This window comes from Crinia signifera, chromosome 2, assembly GCF_055691185.1.
Source record: "Crinia signifera chromosome 2, ASM5569118v1, whole genome shotgun sequence".
Taxonomy (NCBI): Eukaryota; Metazoa; Chordata; class Amphibia; order Anura; family Myobatrachidae; genus Crinia; species Crinia signifera.
This window is the reverse complement of record NC_139218.1, coordinates 241727094-241740568: the sequence shown is the minus strand read 5'-3', so window position 1 is coordinate 241740568 and position 13475 is coordinate 241727094.

Genomic DNA, 13475 nt, shown 5'->3' with positions numbered 1-13475 from the left:
GTATCGACCCAAATTTACCACTAACTTGAAGTACAATGTGTCACGAGAAAACAATCTCAAAATCACTGGGATAAGTGAAAGCAAAAAAAAGTTATCCCCACTTGAGTGATACCTGTCAGATTTGAAAAAAAGGGCTCTGTCAGGAAGGCAAAAACAGGCTGCGGCGGGAAGGGGTTAAATGGGCATTTATTACGGATTTCAGTGCCCAACATAAAAATATAGAAAAATCATTTAAAATGGAACTGGGGCATTTAAAAAAAAGATCCGATCTTAGGAGTACATCTCCCTGATCACCCAAAGTTTATATATACAAAGGCTCCAAATATTAAAAATAAGATTGTTCGGAGCGCATTAATCCACAGTAAACCTGAGGGTGCCATAGCTACCAAAGGTTTTCATAGGTGTGGAGGATGCAAAGGTTTCAAAACAGTGAAAAATAACGGAGTGACTAAATATGAAAACGAAAGTAATGGCTAGTATCACAATTTGGATCAGTTTATGACTTGTAATAGCAAAAATGTAATTTATGCCATTGAATGTTCTTGTAATTTATTTTATATTGGTCGTAAATGCAGACCGTTCAAAGTTTGTTTAAGTGAACATTTAAATAACATTAGAAAGGGATTGGAGTCACACTCCTTGACACATCACTTGAAAATTAAACATAACTCCTCTACAGATGCCAGTACTAGATTTATCTGTATTAAACAAGTCTCTTTAAGTATTAGGAATAGAAACCGGTCCACCATTTTAGCTCAGGAGGAGATGAAGTGTATTTATAATTTCAGTACTTTGAAACCCAATGGTCTTAATCAGGACTTTGAAGTTAAATGGTTTTATAAACATCGATTTTTATAAACATCGATTTTTTCATTCTTATGTTTCTTTCTAAATTGTTTTTATCCTTCCTGTTCTTTATTACCTGTTTTACATCCGTGTGACGATGTTTTTATTAATTATGTTTTATTATCCTTGCATTTCTGTAGATTTTATGGACACATGGGAACTTTTATTGATGCAGGCATTCTTCGCCGGAAACTATGTGCCACAAACCGGAAGTTACATCACACGCCCGGCCGAATGGACGGCGTCCCCGGCCGGAAATGAGACACCGCGGTCCGGAAGTGACATCGGACGACAGCCCGCATGCTCCGGGGAGATGTGAGGATGTATGGGCTGCTTCAGTGCATATACACTGAAAACCGGATATTACCTATTAGAGGGGACTCTGTTTTTAGGATTGGTTTATTCATCTGTCTATCTAGAGCTATGATGGTTTTTGATTGGATAAGCTAGGTATTTTTACCCGGAACCCAGTGATTTACAGCATTCTTCTTGAAAAAGACCTCAGTGGAGGTCGAAAGCGCTTGAAGCTTGGATCCTTCTTTGGATAGTGTGTCTGGACGTTTGGGACCCTGTACCTATTATTTCTGGTTGCCGACAGAGAATCCCGGGATCACTGTTGTCAATGCGAAATTTGAGTACTGGATGTTTGTCCATGTTCTCCACCACTCTGGATAACAGGCCATTCTTCTATTCACCTATCCTTGTATTTTTATGTTTTTACCTCTGTATGTACTTTACAATAAATGGTGTTACACTATCTGCCATTTTTTTTATTTATTTTTGGGGAGACTCCACATCGATTATCACCCCTTACATTAAGGGGGAAATCCATCCATATATGGAAAGTGGGATTCCTCTACTTGTGACTTGGAAAGCATCATACAGAGGCGGAGAAGAGGAACGTTATCATAGAGAAAGGGGCGTACGGTATTTATCCTATTTACCTGTCATTGTATGTTAAGAGAAGAGGAGCGTATCCCAACCAGAAGGGACATATTATTCATTAAGCGCCAGTGGAGGGGATTTTCTTCTCTTTTTTGTTCCATGTGTATTTTATGTAGAGATGTGCAGGCTCTGATTTACTCTGATTTCAAAGCAGGATCTTATTGGCTATCAACTGTCAACAACTGTCATGTGATTTGGGATCGAAAATAAGATCCTGCTTTGAAATCAGAGTAAATCAGAACCTGCACATCTCTAATTTTATGGTGTTAAGGCCCCCATCCACTATGCGATTTTGAGCCGATTTCACCACTTTGGGCAGATAAATCTGGTGAAATCGTCCCAAAATCGGAAGTTTGTGACATGTGATCTGATGCGCGTTCCCGCAGAGTGGAGACCAGGGGCGCGGCGGGAGAATAGGAAGAAATCCTATTCAAAAGACTGGGGGGCTGCTGATTGGCTGAGCTCTCAGCCAATCAGCGGCCTTCCAGTCTTTTGAATAGGATGGTGTCTCTCGCCGCTACCCTGGTCCCCACGGCGAGCGGGACAATAGAAACCATTCTATTCAAAAGACTGGACGGCCGCTGTTTGGCTGAGCGCCCAGTCTTTTGTATAGGCTTTCTTCTACTCTGCGTCTGTGGTCCCCCCTGCCGCTACATCTCCCGCCGCTCCCCCGTCTCTGATCTGCGTCTGCTCCCCCGGACTGGTCCCCACTCTCAGCCTGCCGCTGCCGATCCCCCGGATCGGACCCTGCTCTCCGATCCCTGCCTGCCTCTACAACTCTTCAGCAGCTCCCCTGGACCCTCCTCTGCTGCCGCTTCCCCAGGTTTTTTTTTTTTTTGCATGTGATAAATTGCATCCAATTTATCACATGTAATAATGGCTCATTAAGTGCCAAATCTGTTTAAGCTCCCCCGGGGAGCTGCTGGGGGTGCTCAGGGGGAAGTCGGAGCCGACTTGTCCTTAGAACAAGTCGGCCAAATGTATGGGGGCCTTTAGAGTCACCATTTTAGATTTGACCCACCACAAGGCAGCTTAAGCGCACTCTTTCAGGACTTCCTTTTTTGTCTATTCCACCATGTTAGTGGAGCCTATCTATTAACAATAGGGTTTATTGTGGGAGTTCAGGAAACAGTAGTAATAATACCCATTAGCTAAATCTTCTCCATGTGACTATGAAAATGACAATCCATCGAGGCTATGTACACGCACGTTGAAATCTGTATTGTATAGATATGCCTTATAGATTGTGAAATGATTTATCTGGGTGGAAAAAAAAATCACAGGATTTGAGAAACAATTAATTGTGCTAATGTATGGCACCTTAACTTCCAGTAATCACATCAAATATGGTTGCTGTGGTTCAATACAAACATTCCTTCTAAATGTAATAATTGAAAATAGGTCCTTAACCTTATTTCATCATCATTCTGTCCACATGGATAGTATAAAGTCATAGATAATATAGTTTGTAGCATGAAGTAATCAACTTTATTAAGTGCTTGATTTTTTTTCCAGTGAGTGCTAATCATTAATGCTTCCGGAGTGTATAAGGCAGGGATGCAGTTAATAAAGTTAAAAGAATTTGCTGAATTAATGACATTTTCTAAGTGGCAGTGCATTTGCAGATGGCCATCGTTAGCGTTACATCCTCCTACCAGCATGGTTGCTATGATAAAGGTCACCCACGTACAATGAGGTATTTGCATGTCCATATGGTCTTCAGATTCTTGTATTTTTCCATTTTTCATATAATCTTTGTAACTAATTACAGCTAGCAGAATGACGAATATACCTCTCTTCATCTGTGAAATCGGTACAAAGTGGTATTTCTAATGGAAAAAAAAAATAAATAAAATATCTCAAAACCACAAATAATTACTAGCATTGAAAACTCTTTCGTTAACGGTGAAAATGTCATTATTTTATATATCTTGTGATGATCTTTATAACAAGATTTTACACCCCCCCCCCCCCCCCCCTTGTTGGCCATTGGTGCGGAAGCCTGTAAAGCTATCTTGCAGACTTGGTTGCAGCCTCTCCCACCCTCACTCTTGCTTTTTAAATTACATTACTTATTTTGAATGCAATTGGTTGAGTTTATAAAGAAATCAAAATAGAGAATTGTTTCCTTATGTGGAAAACATATATAGCTATTAACTATTAACTCATCTAAGACTACAAATTCATTACGCCTTAAATGACACAAATAGCTGCAGATGATACTACAATCCAATTGTAAGTGAAATTGAGACTTGGGGGTCATTCGGATTCACTCGGAAAGGCACAATCACTCTCTCATGGACAAAACCATATGCACTGCAGGTGGGGCTGATGTAATGTGCAGAGAGAGTTACATTTGGGTGGGGGGTGTACTTCAAACTGATATCTATATTGCAATGTAAAAATAAAGCAGCCAGTATTTACCTTGCACAGAAACAATAAAACACCCAAATCTAACTCTCTCTGCAAATGTTACATCTGCCCCACCTGCAGTGCATATGGTTTTGTCCATTAGAGAGCGATTGTGCCTTTCCGAGTAAATTAGAATAACCCCCTTGGTCCTAAAGGTTCCATAATTACTTTTTATGGGTGGGGGTTGCGGTGGGAGTGGGGAGGGAAGTGCAGACACCAACTATTCAAAACTCGAAAGACAAACATTTACTTTACTTTTTGAATATTTTTATGTATCATTACTTGTCATTTCGAACATCTTGCTGCTTTGATGTTCTCAAAGATTATAATTTATGTCAAGAACTGTGTAAACTTTGAAATTCAATTATTGTACTACTGTTCTTTTTACTTGTTGACTTGTATGTGAACGTGGAACCTGATGCTTCAATAAAAACATTAAAAAAATATATATATATATAAACTTATACTTCTAGTAAGATCTATTTGAACCATTTTCTGAACATACATTACAGATGATATATACTGGCCATCTGTACTGGCCCAAAAGGGGGTGAAGCCATGGGATGGATTGTGTGTGACAACTGGTTGAGGTCCAGCACAGTGACCCCCATTTTGGTTGTATGCCCAGCGCTCTCCAAAAAGTGGGCAGCTCCTGGTTCACCCACCTGGAATCTATTCAGTGATCACCACCTGCCCTCCCCCCCTACCCCCAAATTCCTGTAGGACACTGTCCTGCTGCCCCACCTGCAGAGTCCAATTAGCCGGACTTTCTCCCTGGAATTGGGAAAGTTGCGAAGTATGCATACACACACACACACACACACGCAGTATACTGCTCTCAAACAATCATATACATACACACAACAGTAACCGAGTAGAATAGGGGAGAGCAGTCACTGCCAGAGTCCATGTGAGCGGAGCTGCTGCTTAACATGCTCTGCTGTGTGTGTGATGTATCTGGTACAGAGATAGCTCTCTGTGAAGAGCCCCTCATGCATGTGTGGCTGCTCTGACCATGTCTGCCAGTGGCCCCTGCTGATGCAGAAATGGAGACAACGATCCCTCTCCGGTGGTGTTGTACAGCGAAAGACCCTTCTCCCCAGTTGATGTAGAGACTAGTGACTCTTTCTCAGATAGTAAAGGGCTGTTATTTATGGGGACTTGCCCTCAGGACACCAACCATATGGTTACAGTATAGTGGGATCCCCCCCCCCCCCCCCAAAAAAAAAGTGAAAAACTTGTGGCAGCCTTTTGAAAGTTGACCATGTCCATGTTGACCTTCTGCCAATGTCAAACTATAGTATGCCAACCATTTCCAGGTATCAGCAGTCACTTTCAACCATTAGTGGTTGACCTAGACATGGTCAATGCAGGGACTGCATAACCAACCATAGCACCCTAGTTACAGCCCTGATGTTGTCAGCTTAACTGCTGAGTAGGCTGGGCACAGTGGGTAGGACTGCTGACAGCTGAGCAGTCTACTACATTAGAGTAGGGATGGCGAGGCAGTGCACAAGCCCACCCATCATGACACTGACTGTGAACTGTGCTCAGTCTGTAAGTAAGACAGCTGTTGCTGAGCTGCCGGACTTGGGGCCAGTAGCATTGCCATGGTGTTGGGCTCTACTGGCTGACAGACAGTAGCTTATATATCCTTATGGTACACCACTTCTGTACTGTCCTGCCAGGGTCTTATATAACTGCAGCTCAAAGTATTGGCGCAAATGCACATATTCATTGTATCAAAGTTTAACTGGGGCCCATAACAACATTTGCATCCAACTCTAAACCACCAACTATATGTTCTTCTATTTGGGATGAATTGTGGTATTAAATACCAATTGGTTAAGATTTACGACCTTTAAAAAATTATGTTTCAGTTCTACTAGGGAAAGATTTTCCAATGAAATACTGACATATATATGGAAATAGATTGCCTCAGGGCCACAGTGACTCACAAAGCTTTATTAAGACTCCATGAGTGATGTCAAGTCACACAGCTGTAGGAAAAATACTGAGCTAAAACATTTCTAGATTTATTTTTAGTCTAGCAATGTATCATTGTTGATAGTCTGCATTTCAGAAAAAAAGTCAACTGTTTTCAAATTTCTTTAAGAACAGCAATGTTATATAACATTGTTAAATTGATGGAATAATATTTATCAACTAATCTAAAGTAATGTACATCAATACAGCTTGATCTGTCGGCTGCCTTTGACACTGTTGACCACCCTCTCCTGCTCAACACCCTCCGCTCCTTTGGCATCACTGGCACGGTCTTCTCCTGGTTCACCTCATACCTCTCCGATCGCTCCTTCTCCGTCTCCACTCCGAGCTCCTCCTCTCCTACTACCCCCCAGCCAGTCGGTGTTCCCCAAGGGTCAGTCCTTGGCCCTCTCCTCTTCTCCCTCTACACCACCTCTCTGGGCACCCTCATCAGCTCCTATGGTTTTCATTACCACCTTTATGCTGATGATACCCTAATCTATCTCTCCTCCCCCGACTTATCCCCATCACTCATGTCCAAGGTCTCCGAATGCCTCACGGCCATCTCAGCCTGGATGACCCAACGCTTCCTGAAACTAAACATGGCTAAAACTGAACTTCTAATCTTCCATCCCCCGAACATCCCCTCTTCTCCCACTATCTCCATCAGCATTGGTGAAACCGAGATCACGTCCACCGACCAAACGCGCTGCCTCGGTGTCATCATTGACTCCTCCCTCTCTTTCACCCCCCACATTCGTGCTCTCTCACAGTCTTGCCGCTTTCACCTACGCAACATCTCACGCATCAGACCATTCCTCTCCACTGACGTGACCAAAATTCTCATTCACTCTCTTGTCATCTCCCGCCTTGACTACTGCAACATCCTTCTCTCTGGGCTACCTCTCACCCGCCTCGCACCTCTCCAATCCATTCTTAACGCTGCTGCTAGGCTCATCTTCCTCTCCCGCCGCTCTACCTCCACCTCCCCCCTCTGTTTATCTCTTCACTGGCTCCCCATTCCTTTCCGAGTTCTCTTTAAACTCCTCACCACCACCTACAAGGCTCTCTCCTCCTCCACAGCTCCCTACCTCTCTTCACTGATCTCTATCCACACTCCCTCCCGTCCTCTTCGCTCCATCGCTGACCGCCGACTGACCTCTCACCTAATCACCTCCTCCCACTCCCGTGTCCAAGATTTCTCTCGCGCTGCCCCCCTGCACTGGAACAACCTCCCGCCACCCATCAGGCTATCTGATTCCCTTACCTCCTTCAAGCGCTCCCTCAAAACCCACTTTTTTCGACTAGCCTATCCCTCCTCCTAACCTCTTTTGATCCTCCTATCCTGCCTCTGTTCCCCTCCGTTCCTACTTATCCTATTGTATTTCGTTCGTCCACCCACCTATTTTTAGTATGTTAACTCTTATGAGCAGGGCCCTCCTTCCTCACGTACTCACCCTACCTCATTACCTCACCTGTGCTCCTGTCCTGTTCTTCCCTTCCTCTACTTCATCTTCAGTCTCCTTGACAATTTTGACACCTACTTCTGAACTGATGCTGATTTTAGTTCTACCAGCTATACCCCTATTTATACTGTATCTTTCAACACACCCTGTATGTTACCTTGTAATTTGTTTTTTTTTTGTTTGCTATGTACGGCGCTGCGGACACTTTGCGGCGCTTTATAAATAAACCTACTACTACTACTACTACAATAATTCATATGTATAGACATTTATTTTACAATGCCTAAAAACTGTAATAAAATATGCAAATCTAGTCCCAAGCAAAATTTGGTCATAAAATTAAAAGACAATTTTGCAGTTAAATAGTAATTCTAACATTCATTTCTTGACTACCTTAGTTATCATCTAGATTCATCTGCAATGTAACTAGGACTGCTGAAAGGAATTTTGCCATCTCTTATGGCCCCTCAGAGCTGGATTAAGGCTGTGAGGGGCCCGGGGCACTTTAGACAGTGGGGCCTCCAGTAAAGAGGCAGATGAAACATGTATGTGTCCATATTTCAGGGACCTCTAGGCACCCCATTTTTGTCCGCCCCCCTCCACTTCCCATGAGAGACAGAGTTGTCTTCTTTCTATACTCAGTGGTCGCCGCCCATGATCCAGGGCTTCCACTGCATCTTCTGCCTTCAAGAGATCTTCATCACTCCACTGATGGAATGCCTCTCCGGCCTTGCGCAGGCTAATATTAGCCAATGCAAGCATATGGGGCGATGACACAGTGAACTGTGATTGGTTCACCACAGCACCATTTAAAAAAATCCAAGATGACCACAGCAAGCCAATCATGGCCTGCTGGGTCATCACCCCACCCCCTAGCATCAGCTAATATTAGCCTATTGGATCACCCAATAAGAAGACATGCTTTGCATGCAAACACACAGGTTCAGTGAAACCTATGTATTTTCACCCAGCTGCAGCTCTGCTGCTTTCAGGCATTATCCTTCGCCCGCTTGAAGCAGCCAAAACAAATCCCTGATAAGCCACGCCAGTTTATCGTGGCTAATTAGATAGCCCCGAGTGTGCCTATTGCCCGCTATAGCCTATTACCCTGACAGGGGTATTCAATTAGGTCCGATTTTTCACAAGGTGAAGAATATGCACTTTTCTCAGTTTTTTAGGGCGAATGGGGATTCACCCTATTCATTAAATGTAGATGCTATTGACTTAATGTGGGATGGGTTGAGGAAGGGTGGCATAGTGTGTTCAACATTCTTGAAGGAGACAATTATCAATATCTTTTCCAACAATAGACACCTGTAGCAAAAACAGGTCGATGAGAGCAATACAATCTGATAATGAAAATAAAAATAATTTTGGAGAACAGTATCCTGACCACTGCTCTCTCAGTCCACAACTATAAGCAGCATCTACCATGCTCCCCTGGCTGGTGTAGGAAGAGTCAATGGGTCTAATGCAGTCCTATTAGCAAGGCTGACATTTTTGTAGATGGACTTCACTGCAGGAGGGGCATATGCAACAAGTGCAGGGAGAGTAAAGGACCATACATACTGGGCAATTTTGAGCTGAAAGCAGCTCAGTTTTGCCATTTGAGCTGCCCAGTGTGTACGGGCCGGCATCATCGCTGGTATAACCAGTGACAGGGTAAACAACTTTCCATAGCGTCCTGCTATGGTAAGCCCTACACCTGGAGCAGCTGGTCATGGCCTTCTTTCCCACAGGGTTGAGTGGGCAAATCAAAGATAAAAATGTTGCTTTTGGCAATCAGTTAGCACTGGCCAGTATTGGCTGGCATCCCATCTCCCCCTGTCCTCTTCTTCTAGTGATCACCCTGAATATGGGGCCTGACATCATCACACCCACCGTTAAGTTGGCCATGCAGCTGGTGATGGAGCTGCTGTGAAGACAAGATTTTCTTTTACAGGACACCAGAGCAGATTATAACGATAATAATGAGGGAATACAGATGACATGGGTAAAATGTAGGGGGGCATGTGACAATCAGAGCTTGTAAGGGAAATAATATAGGACAGAACATGGATATATAGCAAATAAAAAAACAGAAATGCAATATACCAAGGTATGCTTTAGTACTTGCATTTGATAATGCTGCTGGCTTGTACTAACAAAACACCATATACTAAAAACTCAAAATAAATAAATGTGTTTGGGAGTAATGGGGCATAATAGCATCTGAAAACTATTTGCCCTCATAATCACTTTTATATTTTATAATATAATCATATTGACTACTACACAGGTTTATTGAAGAACTTGCGATGACCAGGATCTTGAGTTTATACATGATATTAAAAGTGAGAAAGAACAAGTTCATTATGACCTCTGCCAGGTATCTTGTCATATAAACCTGATTTGTTTTTTCACTAAGCTTTAAGTAAACACATGAAACAACATGAGTCACTATATTACAGGCATTCCAGGGAGTAAGTGATGCATATATTTTATACTAATATGGATGTTTATGGTAAAACATTCATTCATCTTTCCTCAAGGTCAAAGTCAGTGTAATCGTACTAGAATATATTTCTCGCGTTCCATTTGTCTTGTCACTTTTAAAAGCCCTGTTGTTATACATTTATAGCGATCTTTTAGAATTTAAAAGATGCTATTTTATACTGTGATTATTGTGTTGTCTCCCCTGCTGACAGATTTAGGGCTGTACGCACCAGCAGAGAATGGCATTCATTTCAGCAATGCATCCTTTTTGATCAATGCTGGAACACATTTTTGGGAAATACAGACTTTAGATTAGCGTTTCCTGAACTGTGTGAGGTGGCACCTTGGGGCGCTGCAGAACACTTGCAGGAGTACATTGGATTGGTGGTCCAGGACCAATTAAAATTATTTATTACCAAAACAAGTGCAAGTGGCTACAAATCATAAAATATGTGGACAAACATGAAGGAGTCCTGTCCATCAGCACATAACTGAACCTTACGAATGAAAACACTATTTACTTAATTTTATACATTACCGTTTACTGCTTTTACAACAAAATCCCTGATCCAACCCAGTATTTGGAACATGGTTCCAATCCGGGATTCACAACATTTACACTGCTGTGCCAGCACGGGATATTCCCGGGTCTTCAATGCCAGAGCTTGGAGATTACATACCTTATCTCTGATTGATTCACAGTCCATCAGATACTGCCCACTGCATGCAGTGCCGGCTGCCCCCCCGCTCTCGCACGAGCCCCTGCATGGCTGTGAATGGATGATTTACATATTCATCCATTCACGTGCGGGAGAAATCACTCGATAGTCGCTGACCATCGAATGATTTCTCCAGCACTCGCAGTTCAGAGATACCTATATAGTCACTCTAACGCTCTGTGCGAGGACAGGGCAGGCAGCTGACATCTGGTGAATCCAGCTGCCCGCCACCCGCATGTCCTTCACGGCCTCATTAGCCTGAGAACGCCTATGAAATGCTGGGCATTCCCATATGCTAATGGGGCTGCTGTCCCGCTCGCCATTTAGGGTGCGTGCACCTGGCTAACAGAATGTTCGCCAAGGGTGCCTACATTCTGCGCCTGCACATACACAGATGCAAAACATCGGTCGCACGGATCAGAATAAGATCCTATATATCCAAGCGCTGGGGAATCTGCTGGCAGGGATCCCAACGGTGCCTACATCTAACTGAGAACAAGACCAGCACTCAGGAAAGCTGCTGGGGTGCCCTCAGCCTCTGTCTGTGTGGTGAATAGATGCTGCACACAGGCATCCATTCACCGTCTGCTCCACACAGCTGCTGTCTGCATAGTACAGCAGACAGAAGTGAAGACTGCATGCCCCCTCTCTCAACCTTTGGACTGAGCGCAGGATGATGTGGTCAGGAGGTATGGGCTCACCCCCATGGTAATTGTCCTTGGTCAGGTGACTTTGGGTTACCAGTTTACACTGCCACTGACCTCAACCGTGTTCAACCCACAACATTTCCAGGGTTAGTTTGTCAGGTCTTTGGATCAACATTTCCAGGGTTAGTTTGTCAGATTTTGGGATCCTGGTTATTTTTAAGGGGCCCATTTACACTGAGCCCGTAAACCAGGGCAATGTTTCGACAATGCACTAACCCAGGAAACAAGCTTGGTGTAAAAGGGGTATGAAAAACATTTGGCTAGGGGTGGCGTGCAAAAAACAGGGATTCTCTAGGTCTAGGACGCAGTGATTAAAAAAAAATTTGGAACTACTTTAGTCTATATACAGATGGTGCATACAGCCCTAGTATTCCTATAATGTATGCTTTACTTGGCTTCATGGTAAATTAGGTGTTGTGTGAATTTGCAGGTAAATAGATTGGTGCTGAGTAAATTCTTCAAGTTTAGAGCAACATACATACAGATGAACAGTGTTTGGGATGTCAGCATTCAAAACACTATCGCCGGCATCCCAAAGGAGCGATTGCTGACAGGGGTCAGGTATGTATACCTACCATCCCACTCTCCCTCTGTCAGAGTTCACCTGTGCATTTGCCTGTTGGTGTGTATTGTGCTTCATGGAGAGAAGTTAATCACACTGCCACTACCAGTATTCGTGCTGCCCTAAAGGGGTAATTCTGATTCACTCGGAAAGGCACAATCACTCTCTAATGGACAGAACCATATGCACTGCAGGTGGGGCTGATGTAACATGTGCAGAGAGAGAGTTAGATTTGGGTGTTTTATTGTTTCTGTGGAGGGTAAATACTGGCTGCTTTATTTTTACACTGCAATATAGATATCAGTTTGAAGTACAACCCCCACCCAAATCTAACTTTCTCTGCACAAGTTACATCTGCCCCACCTGCAGTGCATATGATTTTGTCCATTAGAGAGTGATTGTGCCTTTCCGAGTGAATCAGAATAACCCAAGTTCTGTTTGCTCAAATGAAGGTTTATAGAATACTTCTGTATTGGAGAATTCTGTGCTTATAATCCAGAAACAGGATCACTACAGGTATAGACAGACAGCTACTTGCGAATAATAATCACAAAATATTTTATTTTAAAACATATATGTATTATTAAAACAGATAATCACAATTAATAAAAAATATAACATGTCTTAAACAAAGAATATACATAAAAAAATGTCTCTGTGACTCTCAGAAAAAATATATATATTAAAAAAATAAATATAAATTAAGCAGCCAAGGATTTATATGGTTTTTATAAATCAATGCATCGATATATTAATAATGTTTATCTCAATTGTTCACCTGGTGAAATCGAGCCTGATTGCTAATCACAAATAGCCGTGTATTAGGTTTTGACCATATTAAGCCCTTTGTAAGAAATATATGTTACAGTCTTGCTTAACAAATAAATAAAGATGCAAATTTTCTCTGGAGCTCTCACCTCCACGAATCAGGGTATTCTCTTTTTGGGAGCAGTAGATTGTAGTATAGAGTGATAGGCTCCGGCCCTCTTGACATAGCTTTACGTACGCCCTGGCAATAGGACACTTCAAAGTGTCACATACTATAGCCTTTTGTCAGTAGTAGGTTTACCTGGGAGAGAAACCTCTGGAGAGGAGTAGGCGTTGTAATTGGGGCTCCAAGAAGATGACTGGATTTTTAAATGGTTTATTATTCATCACAGAGAAATGCAGCAATAGTGCTCCCACTCCAACACTAATGATAGATACCTTGGTCAGTACTGAAATGTAGGGACTGTTTCGAAAACTTTTTTTTTTGCAAGTTTTTTTTCACTTTCTCTTTACAATTTCTTGCCCTTAAGCTGGGCACACCCTAAGCAATATTACAAACAATATTGATTGAACATTTTAGCCTCTCTGA